General features: G+C 34.5%; 1 protein-coding gene across 2 annotated transcripts in view; it reads left to right on the plus strand.

Moving 5' to 3' along the window:
- Positions 1-16,600, plus strand: part of LOC106884493 (U3 small nucleolar RNA-associated protein 14 homolog A) — a 102,405-nt gene that overhangs the window by 19,010 nt on the left and 66,795 nt on the right. The window contains exon 1 of one of the 2 annotated variants that reach the window (XM_089338880.1): positions 14,785-14,813. The exons of the other annotated variant lie outside the window; for it this stretch is intronic. The gene's annotated coding sequence lies outside the window, so the exon portion shown is untranslated. Of the gene's footprint in view, positions 1-14,784; positions 14,814-16,600 lie in introns of those variants that run through there. 2 annotated transcript variants of the gene reach the window in all.

A 16,600-nucleotide genomic window follows, 5' to 3' on the forward strand; every position in this document is an offset into this window, starting at 1 on the left:
ATGGTGCTTACCGAAATGCATCTAACATTTAATATAGCAGATGCGGAGATAAACATACCAGAGTATGCCGTACTCCGAACAGACAGAAAGGATAGAAGTCATGGGGGAGTTGCAATGTACATCCGAGAAGATGTCACACCCCTACTACTCCTATCACACACAAACTCTGTCTGTGATAATTTAATAGTACACATAAAACAAATTGATGTAGTTGTATGCTCAACATACCATCCACCAAATACCGCAAAGCAGGAGGGTAAATTTGAGGATAGCCTCAGATGCATAGAAGAGGTCTTGACAAATCTGGACCAACACATCAATATACTTTTCCTAGGCGACTTTAACCTCCCGAATGTTAAATGGCCTGAAGATCACATCCTCTCTGGGATGTCACTGCATGAACAAAGCCAGGCAAAATCTTTGTTAGAACTCTCCAACATGCTATTCATGGAACAAGTGATACTCCAACCAACCAGGGGAAGCAATATTTTAGATCTCTGCTTCACAAACAATGTGAGCCTAATCCATAATGTGAAAGTAACACCTACATCTCTTTCAGATCATAACATTATAGAATTAACAATGTATGGTCCTAGACAATCCACTGACACCCACCCCATCAGGAGGACTCAAGCCATATCCAACCTAAATTTCCACAGGGCGGACTGGAAGTCAATTCGCAAAGAGATTCGAAATCAAAGCTGGCATGACAACCTTTCTATACAAGACAATGACCTCAAACTAAGTCATTTTATATCAACCATACAAGACATATGCGCCAAATATGTACCAAAAAGAAAGGCCAGCAAACATGCCAATAGAATTCCCAGAGACAAGAAAATCCTTATGAGACACAGAACAAAGGTCTCAAACCAGTTGAATAGAGAACTGGAGGATACGAAAAGGGCTAAACTAAAACTAACACTGTTAGAAATAGAAAACAAGATCAAACTCTCCCATGAAAAGGAGAGAGCACAGAAGGTGAAGAGAGCAGTAGAAAGCATAAAAACAACCCCAAGATTTGTAAAAGAGACTGCCACGGTACAGTACAAAATAGGACCCCTATTCCTGCCTAATGGCTCACTGACTGTGGACCCCACATGGATAAGTGAAGTGCTCAGTGTGCAATTCAAGAGTGTTTTCACTTCTCTTCTGAGTCACATGCAGATAAAGAACCCAGCTGATTTCTTTGACAATATCACTCAGCAGAAAAAGACTGCATCTATTACCTACATTGACATTGAAGAGGAAGATATAATAGCTGCCATAAAGGAAATGAGCTCAAATTCGGCAACTGGTCCTGATGGTTTCCCAGCTGTCCTCCTAAAGTCATGTAAACAAGAATTAACTGGACCACTCCGGATACTCTTCCAGAGTTTCCTTGCAAGTGGTAAACTTCCCAAAAAGCTGAAGGAAGGCATCATATGTCCTATCCATAAAGGTGGAAGCAGAGCAGAGGCTGGGAATTACAGGCCCATCTCTCTGACTTCACATATTAGCAAAGTCATGGAACGAATTGTCAGAAGGAGGTTGATTGTGTTCCTCGAAGAAAATGACTTGCTGAATGAGACCCAGCATGGTTTCCGTCCAGCTAGAAGCTGCCTCACACAGCTCTTGCAGCATTATGACTTGGTCCTGAAGCAGCTACTTGACCATCCAAATGTTGATGTGATATATCTTGACTTTGCAAAAGCCTTTGACAAAAACGATTATGGCATGATATGTCACAAGCTGTGAAACCTTGACATAGCTGGTAAATTAGGAGAGTGGCTGCATAACTTCCTGAATGGTAGAAGTCAGACAGTTGCAGCCTATGGAGAATTATCTAGGGAAACGCAAATATTGAGTGCTGTTCCACAGGGAACTGTCCTGGGGCCACTACTGTTCATAGTAGCCCTTCTGGACATGCCCACAGTCACTCGGACAGCCATTGTCACTAGCTACACTGATGACACAGAACTATCTCAGGCAATAAAGAATCCTGATGATGTCATAAGCCGGCAGAATGACCTAAATGCAATATACAAGTGGGTAGAGCAAAATAATATGCGGTTCAATACTAAAAAATTTCAAGTACTGTGCTACAACGCCACAAGTGCCTCCCAACTGGCATACACAGGACCTGGAGGTACTGCAATCCCAGAACTACAAACAGTAAGAGACCTGGGCATCAGCATGTGTAGTGATGCATCATTTTACATGCATATTGTCAAGTTGACAGCAAAGTGCAGACAACTGGCAGGGTGGATACTGAGGACATTCTGAACAAGGGATCAAAAAGTCATGTTGACTCTATGGAAGACATTTGTTTTGAGCCGCCTAGACTATTGCTCTCAGTTGTGGTCACCACACAGTGTCAAGCAGACAACAGAACTCAAGGTAATTCAGCATCACTATACAAAAAAGATCACCACAGTCCAGCAGATGAACTACAGGGAGCAACTGAAGGCACTAGGTCTCTACTCCTTGGAGCGCAGGTGGGAGAGATATGTAATAATTTACATATGGAAAATACTGGAAGGACTGGTACCAAACTTTGGCATCGAGTACTACACGAATGCCTGCACAGGTCGCCACTGCATAGTACCAAGGGTACCGTCCACTGCATCTCACATAAGAACAAGGTACTGCAACAACCTCGGTTTCAGAGGACCTCAGTTCTTTAATGCCCTGTCAAAACAATTGAGAGACCTGCAAGACATGGATATAGAGGTCTTCAAAACAAAACTCAACACTTTCCTCTCCACGATACCAGACAAACCAATGGCTCAAAATGAGACACAGTTGAGGGCAGCAATGTCAAATTCTCTAATACACCAGATGTGCCATCGAAAGTCATGGTGGTGCTCCAGCACGACCGCAGCCACTTGGTTGAAATGCATAGATAAATAAATAAATAAATAGGTAGATACTTATATATATATAGAGAGATACATATATATATCTTAATATATAAAGCTGAAGTTGTGTATCTGTGTGAAGCCTTTTTAAAAGTTTATAGAACTCCACATTTTCCACTTTTTCATAAACATTTTTACATCAATGGAATTTTCTCGATGTGAACTTTCCAGTGCAGTAATTAGATTTTCTAAATTCCATTTACTTTGTGTGATTTAAGGGAGATTTGGCTGTTGTTTCTAGCAACTTTTATATTTCTTCCCTTCTATCTGTACCGACGTTCTTACACATCGATCATGCACTCAACACATAATATAGAGAGTAAGAGTAAAAGAGGCACAGAGAGAGAAAGTGAGAGAGAGAGAGAGAGAGAGAGAGAAAGTGATACATACAAGGTCATAGATTAACTTGCTTTAAGACTATTCTTTCCTTCTACCTTTTCACTCTTACTTTGTTCTTCTATCCCTCTACCTCTAACATATTTTTCATAACATAGAAACGTAAAAACACACACAACCACACATACGTGATCTGTGACAACAACATACACACATCAACATTATAGATATAAGATTTAGTTTGTGTGTGTTTCTTATATAAACACGTGCAGGCATTGCTATTTTATAACTGTCTTCCGTTCTCCCTTCCTCTCTTTCTCTCTCTTCATTGCTCCAGTTCTCCATTCCTTTCTCCCCTCTCTCTCTCTTCCTCTTCTCTCTCGCTTTCTCAAATGCATACATGTGCATGTACACACAAGCATATACACACAAGCATGTACACACAAGCATATAACTCATATTCGTCAATGTTTTGTAAATATACAAACTACGGAGCTTATGTAGACAGGATAACACTAGGGTGTTAGGGTTAGGGTTTTAGGGTCAGGGTTAGGGTTTTAGGGTTACGGTTAGGGTTAGGATTAGGGTTAGGTAATTGTGTGGGTGTTAATCTGAAAAATTACCGAAATGTGAAAACTACTGACCATGTCATCTGTTATAACTTTTGTTGTTCTGTTTAATATGTACATAGATTATGCCTCCAAAGAAGAGAGCTTGCTGGGGAAAGAAAGCAACTGGTTTAAAAAGACAGCAACAGATTGCAGCAATTCACCACATTCCAGAAGCTACTTTGAACATAATGCAAAATGGTGCATCAACATCTGCTGCCCAATCTGATAGAATTCTGGCAGAACTGTGTATCAACAGATCGCCAGCAATTGCTTCATCAGAATATTGCCGTCCTAGCTCCTGTGAAAAGGGATTACCCTGCTATGTATAATCAGGGCAGCGCAAAAAGTTGTTTTGCACAAGCATTTGTATAGCCAATTAGATGGATGAAATTTACGTACACTTAATAATGTTACACAAAACAGCCTTCAGACATTCCCTATTAATTTCATCGTCTTTTGAATTATGAACATATTTACATCATAAGGGTTTTTTCGTTGTAAGGCTTTCTTTTTTAGTTAATCTTCACCTAGCAAGACTTATCGTAGATGGCATAATAAGTCACATCTGGACAACATCCGGGTTGTACTGCTAGTATACATACATGTATATATATATATATATATATATATATATATAAGTACCCGCCTGACTGGCCCTCGTGCCGGTGGCACGTAAAAGCACCCACTACACTCTCGGAGTGGTTGGCGTTAGGAAGGGCATCCAGCTATAGAAACTCTGCCAAATTAGATTGGAGCCTGGTGTCACCTCCTGGTCCATCAGTCCTCAGTCAATCGTCCAACCCATGCTAGCATGGAAAGCGGACGTCAAATGATGATGATGATGATGATGATATATATATATATATATATATATATATATATATACAGAGAGAGAGAGAGATAGAGAGAAAGAGAGAGAGAAAGAGAGAGAGAGAGAAAATTTAAATAATGAGGGTGATAAATTGAATATTAATTAGATTAATATCAATTTAAAACCAGTGGCCTAGCATATAGAAAAATCTGAAAATTCAGAAAAATTATATTACATACGTATAAGAAGGGATGACCAGCAAGTGGACATCCATCATGCTTGTGGTCAGATTGTAGGTGATCTATTTCTAGCATAATGGATGTCCACTAAGTGGTCATCCCTTCTTATACGTATATATATATATATAGATAGATAGATAGATAGATACACACACACACACACATATATATACTTTATATATATATATATATATATATATATATATACTTTTTATATATATATATATATATATATATATATATATACATATATATATATATATATATGAAGGCACGTGGCTTAGTGGTTAGGGCATTCGGTTCATGGTCATAGGGTCGTGAGTTTGATTCCCAGCGACGCGTTGTGTTCTTAAGCAAGACACTTTATTTCACATTGCTCCAGTTCACTCAGCTGGCAAAAATGAGTAGTATCTGTATTTCAAAGGGCCGGCTTTGTCACGCTATGTGTCACGCTGAGTCTCCCTGAGAACTATGTTAGGGTTACATGTGTCTATGGATTGCTCAGTCACTTGCACATTAATTTCATGAGCAGGCTGTTCTGTTGATTGTATCAGCTGGGACCCTTGTCGTAGTAACTGATGGAGTGCTCCTTTTTTTTATATATATATATGTATATAGATACTTTGCAGTACGATCATTTCAAGCAACTCCATTTAACTGAACAATGCAATCATTACATCAATTTAAATGTAGAGCAGTCCTCAGCTGCATAAAGACATAGAATTTAAATAAAATAAAACAGATGGACACATTAGTATAATTGTACCTATGGGTATCTTCATCACTTAAAATTAAACTGCTTAGATTATAAATTAATTAAGTAAATTTGTTCTTTTGCCTCAATGCTAAATCTTCTCGATAACCTTAAAATTTTAACTTTGTACAATATGGCTATATTGTTTAAAATAATTTTAGTTATTACTTTATTTATCCCTTTCTTAAAGTGTTCTACCCTCCTGATCTTAGTATTTCTATTGGCCTTTATCCAAGTAGCCCTTCTAACTAAGTACCCCTAAGAAACTGTAATATCATGTACGGATTAACACTAATAACTTTTAAAACCTATATTATACCTCTTAATTTAAAATTAGTATATAATTAGCATGTCCTTTTAACATCAATATTCTTTCAACCGGGTATCAGTCTTGATTGAAATAAGCTAAATAAGTTAATAAACAACTTTTAGTTCAAAATACTTAAATTATTATACATTTTCTATATATCTTCTCTATTGAAGTTAATAAGGTATATATGCTTTATTGTGGTTTTAGTAATTAGGCTATCTTTATTCCTTTTCTATGGTGCTCTACTCTAACTGATCATTTTATTATTTTATAATAGCCTTTAATAAATCTAATCTTTGTACCCCTATAAATTCATACTTAGTTTATATTAGACAATACTGGCATCTCCACAACTTAAAATAATTCAATTTAATCAAATTTGTATATAGTTAACATGTTCTTTAGCCTCAGTGCACCTTTATTAAATACCAGTAAAATCCAATTGATCAGTCTCCATAGATACCATCTAATAAGTTAATATTTAGATAAATAATATGTATAAATATTGAACTATTTCTATATAATTTTCTTTTCCTCCCTCTATTGTGGTAAAATTTTGTATATACTCAAAAGTATTCAAAGAAGTTTTATCCTTTTGTTATAGTATCATTCTTAATAATCCTCTTGACTACCCTAAATTTTAACTTTATACAATATGGCAATATTGTTTGAAATGATCTTTAGAAATTACTTGATTTATCCCTTTCTTAAAGTGCTCTACCCTCTTGATCTTAGTATTTATAAGGGCCTTTATATAAGTAGCCCTTCTAATTAAGTACCCCTAAGAAACTATAAATATTATGTATGGAGTAACAATAATAACTACTAAAACCTATAATATACCTCTTAGTTTTAAAATTAGTATATAATTAGCATGTCCTATAACATCAATATTCCTTTAGCTAATGCCAGGTATCAGTCTCTATTGATACTAGCTAAATAAGTAAATATATAATTTTTTAGTTTAGTATACTTTAAATTTTTATACATTTTCTATAAATCTTCTCTATTGATGTTAATAAGGTATATATACTTTATCATGTTTTTAATGATTAAGCTATTTTATTCCTTTTCTATGGTGTTCTGCCCTACCTGATTATTTTTGTATTATTATTTTATAATAGCCTTTATTTATTTATAAAATAAATCTAATTTTTGTACCTCTATAAATTCATACTTAGCTTATATAAAACAATACTGGTATATTCACTACTTAAAATAAACTGCTTAGATTTATAATTTAATTAATATATAGTTAACATGTTTACCTCAGTACTCCTTTATTAAATACCAGTATATACCAATTGATCAATAATCACAGATACCATCTGATAAGTTAGAATTTAAGTATATAATATGTATAAATATTAAACTATTTCCAGATAATTTCTTTTCCTCCCTCTATTGTAGTAAAAGTTTGGTATATACTCAAAAGTATTAATAAAACCTTTTATCCTTTTGTTATAATATTCTTCTTAATAATCTTCTGAATAACCCTAAATTTTAACTTTATACAATATGGCAATATTGTTTAAAATATTTAACTATAGTACCACATGATGAGATTTCCACTGTTTCATTATCAATGGTCTACTAGTGGCTGGCCCCCTTAATTGTCAGCTAACATCTTGATTTAAGTTTTCTTTTACGAAATGTCATGGTATTGCTTCTAATAAATCTTGACAGTTTTTTTTATGACTATACCCACTGTGATTTCTGTCCACTCCCTCAGCCCACTTCCTAACAGGTATTGCTCCTTGCTCTTTTGGCCTTAGATATACAAAGATTTGATAAACTAGTCTATAAATTAAAACTGACCCCATAAAATAGTGACAAGCAAAGTCTGTAACAGGTTTTTCTTCCTGATACGTTAGTAGCTTCTAAGCTGAAGTGAAGACAGTATGTTCTCTGTCTATCTCCTTAGCTTCTTGCAGACTTTAGGTACAATTATACTAATGTGTCCATCTGTTTTAATTTAATTAAATTCTATGTCTTTATGCAGGTGAGGATTGCTCTGCATTTAAATTGATGTAATGATTGCACTGTTCAATTAAATGGAGTTGCTTGAAATGATCGTACTGCATTACCTCTGGATATCCTTGTTGCTTATTTTGTTTTTAATCACCTTATTTTGAAACTGTATGGATAATACTGCACTAAATTCTGGTGCCTCAACTTAAGTACCATATTCATCTGAATCTAAATTTATACACACACACATATATATCATCATCATCATCATTGTTTAACGTCCGCTTTCCATGCTAGCATGGGTTGGACAATTTGACTGAGGACTGGCGAACTAGATGGCTACACCAGGCTCCAATCTGAACTGGCAGTTTCTACAGCTGGATGCCCTTCCTAATGCCAACCACTTCAAGACTGTAGTGAGTGCTTTTATGTGCCACTGGCACGAGGGCCAGTCAGGCAGTACTGGCAATGGCCACGCTCAAATGGTGTTTTTTATGTGTCACCTGCACAGGAGCCAGTCCAGCGGAACTGGCAACAACCTCGGTCAAATGTTTTTTTGTGCCACCGGCACAAGTGCCAGTAAGGCAACACTGGTAATGATCACATTAAAATGGTGCTTTTCACGTGCCACCAGCATGGGAGCCAGAAGGCTGCTCTGGCAATGATCCCGATCGGATGGTGCTGTAAGCGCTCCACTGGCATGGGTGCCAGTCATTGAATTTGGTTCACTTTGGATTTCACTTCCCCAACAGGTCTTCCAAAGCAGAGTTTAGTGTCCAATGAAGGAAAGGTTGGCATGGGTGCCAGTCGTCGAATTTCGTTGTCTGTATAGATATATATATAGATATAGATATATAAATACATATATATATAATAATATTAGGGACAAAATCCAAAATTACAGGTAAAAACTCAATTAAAATCAATTTATAAAAAATTAGAATTAAATTGAGCTTTATAGATTAAAATATATATAAAATATATAGTTTTAGGGAAAATAACCAAGTTTCAAGAACTCATCGATGAAAATATCACATATAGAAAAATTAATAATTAAAAGCACAATAAATGAGTATAATATAAAACAAAGTAAATATCATAAGATAAAGATAATAAAACGACTACACGTGTTTCATAACTAATTTTCAAATAGAAAGGAAATTTAAATCGATTAAAATCAATTAAAATTATCGAAAATAAATTCTATTCAAAAATACAGCTAATCGTCAGGTCATACATAGAACAATAGTTGTAATAAATAAATATATATATCAACCAACAATAAGTACCAAATGAATCTATATAAAATACTTATTTTATAAAGATAGAAAAATTATAAAAAGTATCAAAATATCAAAATAATAAACATTCCATAATCATCCCTACTTCCATTATAATATATGCTAACATGTATATTATATACAAAATCCAGCTTACATAAATTATTATCGTTTTAAATACAATTTGAACGAAATTTAAGGTTAAAATAATAATAAAGATAAAATTAGAACATATTTAACTGGTGTAATAGTTAAAGCTATACTATTTAAAACTAAATACGTTTATTTAATTATCATTAAAAATCAATTGAATAATAGAAAAATACAAGAATACTTATTTCTACAAACGTAGAAATAAAAAAATTATGAATGAAAAAATTAAGAATGAAAAAATTTATTAAGAATAAAAGATTAAACTTTATATATACTAAGTTTTAATAAAAAAAACCTTTAATGATATTATAAACAATAAAGACTAATTATTAATCAAATATTATTAATCAAAAATAATCGAAAATATATCAACACTATTCAAATCAAAGTTCTTATATTATGTTGAAATGATACTCTAACTTCTAAATAATTTAGTGTTAAATAAGTTATCTGTTAAAAATAATCTTTAAAAAAAACCAATTGAATAATATAAAAAACAAGAATACATATTATTTTCAAATAGTAGAAAATCTTTAGCAAATTAAAAACAGTACTTATCCATATTTTTCCGTAATTCAAAGAGCATGTGAACATCCGACGTGCTTTGAGTCGGGATTGGAATTGAGCTGATACAAATGTGTTGCAAAACAAGAGTAATAGATATGCATAACAGAGGTGCATGTGCATGAGTGCAATAGGGCTTGCAAGGCTGAGGCTAATGCTAGTGCATTGATTACAAATACAGTGTACAGTATTGAATATGCCAGTGATTAATGCAGTAAGGCTGAGACTGCCAGCCGGTGCATGATGTATTATAAACCTCGATCATGCAGGGACAAAAGTGTGGCATGCTGGCGCGTTGTAAGGGACAGACAACTTTCTCTATGTATGCGTGACCGACATAGAGTCTTACAGAGATGAGTTGTGTCTACAAGGGCGCATTGAGCATAGAAAACAAACGAGAAAGGCATGTGTGGTGCATGAATGTGACAGAGATAGCATTCGTGTGTTTATGAACCATGTGTGCAGATGTGTGTGCAAGGCCAGGCATGGAGGAAAGGTGCATGCATGTGCAAGGCCAGGCACGGAGGAAAGGTGCATGTGTGTGTGTATGCAACAATACATTTTCAAAGCAAACAAAATAAGGTACATGCAAAATATGAATAATAATATAGGACATTCAAAAAAAAATATACACATGAATTTAGCCATTTTAGTGAAATGAGTCATCGCAGAATGTGTGCTTCGTGGAATTTGTGCATCACGGAATGTGTGCTTCGCGGAATATGTGCATCGCGGTATATGTGCTTCGGGGAATGTGTGCATCGTGGAATGTGTGCATCGCAGAATGTGTGTTTCGTGGAATGTGTGCATCACGGTATATGAGCATCCCGGAATGTGCATCGCAGAATATGTAACTCGTCAACAAATGAAAGTGTACAGTGCAAACAGAACAATACAATAAGCAAAAATAACAAACTTAGCTGAAAATAGCGTCCTTCTAAAAGAGAAAAGAAAATGTGCATGCAAAGAAAAAGAGTTGTTGAAAGTCTTATGTACGTGCAAAAGTTCATCGACAATGCAGGGTTTGTACGTCGAGATGAGACTCAAAGCGTGTGTGTACCGAAAAGTTTGCACGTGCGGGCTTCCGTATTTTCTGGGCATGTAGCTGTCAAAATGTTGCGCTTATAGGCTTTCATGGTCGACGAATACCTTGTGCGTCGGCAGTGTTGCATTGTTATGAAGTGCATCGTAGATTGCATCGCAGTATAGTGCTTTCTGTAGCAGGTCGATGGAGGGTGCATCTTGGTGGTGACGAAGGTTGTCATTAATCTTCTGTAGTTCTGAAGACTGTAGTTCTTTAGTTCAAATCAGCAAAAATGCAGAAGGTAGTAATTCTTTTGCTCGGGGTCGACAGTTGTGACTGTTGGTAATGCAGTTTCAGAAGGCAGCAATTCTTTTTTTATAGGGTCACCAATTGTAACGGTTATAAAATGAACAAAGAACAGTGATCGAAGTTATAAAGAAATATTTATTTACCATTACTTTAATAAATACCATACCACGACGGGTAGGTTAGTGTAATAGTATAACACAATTCGTAAAGCATGCAAGGTAAAGAAAATTAATTTCGGCCTGTATATGTGTGTACACGATCTTGTAGTAGTAAACAGACAAAGATAGGGTAAGGTTACAGAGAAAAGGATGCGAGCTAGTGATAGTTATAGAGTCGAGGGAAGTGGTGTCTCATAGTTGGCTGGTTGTAACCTTTCTCCCTCTGGCCAAGGTTCTAGCTGGTCAGCCAGACTTCGTTCTCACTGAGTCGTCACCATGTGACTGGACTAGTTGAGTCATCACCGACTGGTGACTAAACTAGTTGAGTTGTCACTGACTGGTGACTAGACTCGTTGAGTCGTCACCGACTGGTGACTAAACTAAATTTTTCTTGGGGTCTCTTGTTTTTATAGCTATCTAAAAGGATAGATATATTATTGAGAACAGTAGATTTAGCTGGTGGTCTTGTTATCTCTATTCTAGATTTTGGTGATGTAGAAGAGGTTAGAAAGGGTAAAGTGGTGAAGACATTGTTTTGGCCTAGCTAAAGGCATCTGGAAAATATTAAACTGCTGTCAGAGAAAAACTATTGTTCCACCGTGGGAAAAGTTCTGTTGCAGTGTTGATTTAAATTTGGCTATGGTGGATTGAATCCACTTCATGCATGCAAGATCCACTCCACTACATATATATATATACATGTATATGTATATATATGTATATATATATATATATATATATATATATATATATATATATATATATATATATATACACCTATATATATACAGTTGTGCAGATGTGTATATATATATATATATATATATATATATCGATTTAAATAAGAGCTAAAATCTGATCCATTGTAAAGACTTTATTATGATGTATGATCATTTCGATGCAATATCCAGATCGATAATGCATATTATAAAATATGGGATATTGTATCTCCACAGGGTTGTATTAATACAAGGCAGACAGTAAAAATAGATAACATTCATAGTTGACCTATAATTACATGTAAATAAACAAGTTGAAAAGACAAGAGATGTAATACAACCGTGCAGCATATCTGTGTTGAAACCGTAAGAATACCAAGCAAATGAAAATTGATGCAAATTTATGATGTTATACTGTGAAGTTATATTTTATAACATGCATGAATCGATCTGGATATTGCATCGAAATGATCATAGGTCATAATAAAGTCTTTACAATGGATCAGATTTTAGCTCTTATTTAAATCGATATAAATACAAAAACTCACTTGTGAGTGTATACATACACACACACACACACACACATATATATATATATATATATATATATATATATATGTAAGTTATGTATATATGTATGCCTGTATATATGAGATAATAGTTTCACTTTAATAGTTCCAGTATTAAAGTGAAAATATCTGATATTACAATAGAGAGATGTTTCACTTTTGATGTGTAATACTGAAATAGTGGAGGAGATTGCTCTGACTTGAATGAAATAGGTTGTGTAGTTCTCAAGTTTTAGGGATTCACACAGACACATTCTCATCATTATATATATATAGATGTAATACATATATATAAAATAAATGCATATAATATATATATATATATATATATATATATATATATATATATATATATATATATATAATGTATATATAATATAATATATATATGTATTATATATATATATGTAATATATATATATATATATATATATGATTGACCGTTGATTGAACACTATTCAATTTTTTTTCTCCGTGTTTTTCTCCTTGTCTCCGTATTCTTTCTGTTGAAGAGCGTAGCTCGAAACGTCAAAGACTTTCCGTATTCCCGAGCGTCATACTAATATATACTTTTGTTATTTACACCACCTGTCCTCGTCTGTTGTTATTTTTTGTATATTCTCCCATATATATATATATATATATATATATATATATATATATATATATTTATTAATAAATTATAGGGTAGCAAAAAAAATTTTAGAAATTTTATTTACCACTAGTGGTCTAGCGAGAGTAAAAAAACAGTCAATAGACTATGTATTATTCATTTAAAATGCAGAGATGTCTAGAATAGGACATCTACTCGCTAGAAATAGCAGCAAAAGACTACATACCACAAAAATTAGGGATAATTTCGAATGGAAATGAAAAATAAAAACTTTTACCAATCTATATTCTGTACCATGGTTTCAAGTCAATTTTAGTAAGATAAAGATTATATATCTTACAAGGTCGGACTATCGTCAGCAGAAATGACCAGACAACATATGAAGCACGAGTCAATACGCAGCATGGTTCGTGTTCCTATGTCTAATTTTTCAAAATATACCGCGTATTTGCGGTTTACCTAATCGGCAGCAAATACAAAAATGCAAAAATGCCGAAATTCCTTCAGAAAATCATCCAAAAAGAATTTTATCATTATTAATAAATTATAGGGTAGCAAAAAAAATTTTAGAAATTTTATTTACCACCAGTGGTCTAGCGAGAGTGAAAAAACAGTCAATAGACTATGTATTATTCATTTAAAATGCAGAGATGTCTATAATAGGACATCTACTCGCTAGAAATAGCAGCAAAAGACTACATACCACAAAAATTAGGGATAATTTCGAAAGGAAATGAAAAATAAAATTTTTTACCAATCTATATTCTGTACCATGGTTTCAAGTCTTTTGCTGGTATTTCTAGCGAGTAGATGTCCTATTATAGACATCTCTGCATTTTAAATGAATATATATATATATATATATATATATATATGTATAATCTATATAGCTAGGAGACAGGTTTATTTAGCCAGAGGGGAAGCAGATAAGAAAAAGTTTGCCAATGTTCTGCGCCATGAGGACCAAAGACTTGAAGTATTTCGTGTTGCAAGACAGTGTTTGAGAGAATCATGATGTCGTAGGAGAGAAATGTGTCCGCACGGTCGTTTACAAGTGGAAGCACCACTACTCCCGTCGGAGACTTATTTTCTACATTCAGCAAATAAATACGAAAACTTCTGCTATTATACCCGTCTTACCAGACGGGTGTAATAGTAAAAATTTACTAACTGAAGTAAATGAAGAACACAACACAATAAATATAGGCTGCAATGGGATTCGAACGTACTTCTCTTGTTATTACAAGAAATATCATAAAGGAAATCGAAACAGTGCCTCGATTTTTGTCGTAATAAAATTAGAGCGATATTTAATATAGATTATCTATTTAATAATTAATATCCATATACATGAAAAGCAAATAAATGATAAACCGTAATAACATTATAAAAGCTGATATTTGCTTTTGGCTCAAGTTAAAACGTATCAAGAAATGTTTACGACAGTCAGAAACTGAAACATCAAACACGTGGTGTATTTAACCATCCAGAGGTAAGTTGAGGATTTGGATTACTATTATTTTTCCTTTTTTTTTATATTACATCAATATATTTATTATTTTTATATAAGCATTTATTGAATCTTGTAGTCTTTAAAGTAGTGAGAGGTTGTTGTAAGGCAATATAATTCTTTATCAACCTGTCTGTCGATATTTTCGCTTCATGATTATGAATGACTTTAAGAAAGCGGATTTAATATGTGTTTGAAGAAAGAAGTTTGCCCAAATCACCGTACATTAGAATCGAACCCAAGTCCTCATATTTACGAAATGTTTTTGACTATATATGATAAGCAGAAATGGTTTGTAATTCCGCCGGATGGATCGTATCTAATTGAAACTGTCAGAGATTTCAGTCAAACTAAAGTGTTTGACGTGAACAAAAAAAAAAGGTGCAATAGGTGTACAACAACATGTAGTAAACGAATATAAAAAAAAATGCGCGCTGACGAACGGGGTGGCGGGGAAGAGGACTCGGAAAATTCACATGGGGAATGTTCTTTCCCCATCCGTCAGCGAAACTGTTTTTCTTCACATTCGTTTACTACCGGTCAAACACTTTAGTTTGACCCCCAATTCTACGGCCTTGGCCTCCAAGCCGGCTATCCACATGCTAGAAATAACAGTCAAATCCCACAGGATAACCCTATAAGGAAGGAATATAAGCGTCGTGAACAGCCCCCATGATTTTAGCGAAGTACTCAGCATTACGATCTATTTTCTCGAAAAAGGCTAGTGATTACATGTATGCAAAAGCTTTCTTCATTTTGTTGATGGTGAAGTGTCTTCTTTCTGGTTCCCGTTGCAGTGCTTCACTTGTTACTATTCATAAAGCTTCATCACCTCTTCATTTGTGAGTTGTTGCTTGTCCCCATCAGTTAATGCGTTGAAATCATCCTCCTTCAAATCCCTGTTCAGTTCTTTTGATAATACCACCAATTCTTTGTTTACACCAGAAATATCGAAACCCTTGAAATCGTTCGCAAACAAGGGGCACCATTTCTTTCAAATGGCATTCATACAAGTTCTTGATGCATCCTTCCATGCTGAATTTATATTAAGTATGACTTCGCAAATATTGTACATTTCTAAAAGTCACAGAATATGGCACCTTCCTAAATTTTTGTTGCTGCTACAACCTACTAAGTGCATGTCTGGTCCATGGGTTGAAGTAAAGAGATGGTGTTAGTAGGTAGGTAAACGATGGTGATATTGAGGTCAGAGTCAGTGACGTGTGGCCAGGAGCATCGTCTAAGATAAAAAGGATCTTAAATGGAATTTGCTCCTGGAATAAAATAATTGAGAAACCAATCTTCAGAACTTATGATAGTCAGTCAAGCTTGCTGTTTGACATTCACATAACTGGGAGTGATGTCTTTGGGATGTTAAGTGCACTTGGATTTGCTGCATGAGCTTGCAGTTTCCTCCCATCATAAGACTCGGATGATCTTTAGGGACCTTAAAACCAGGCATAAATTTATACTCCTTTGCTATGAAGGACTAGTTCTGGCATTCTCTTGTAGAAGAGCTTGCTCTCGTTGCCATTGAAAACTTGCTGGGGAATAAAGTTGTTGTTTTCAATAATCTTTACCATTGTTGCAGGAAACTCAGGTGCTACGACTGAATCTGTCAATGCATTTCTATTTTGCACCTTAACATTATGAAGATTGTGTTGCAGCTTAAATTGCATAAACCATCCTGAACTGGCCTTGAATATTTTTTCTTAAGGTCTTTGTTCAATGAAAGCATTTTTTCTTGAATCATCATCTGGTTTATGGGG

This window comes from Octopus bimaculoides, chromosome 21, assembly GCF_046866305.1.
Source record: "Octopus bimaculoides isolate indiv1 chromosome 21, ASM4686630v1, whole genome shotgun sequence".
Classification (NCBI taxonomy): Eukaryota; Metazoa; Mollusca; class Cephalopoda; order Octopoda; family Octopodidae; genus Octopus; species Octopus bimaculoides.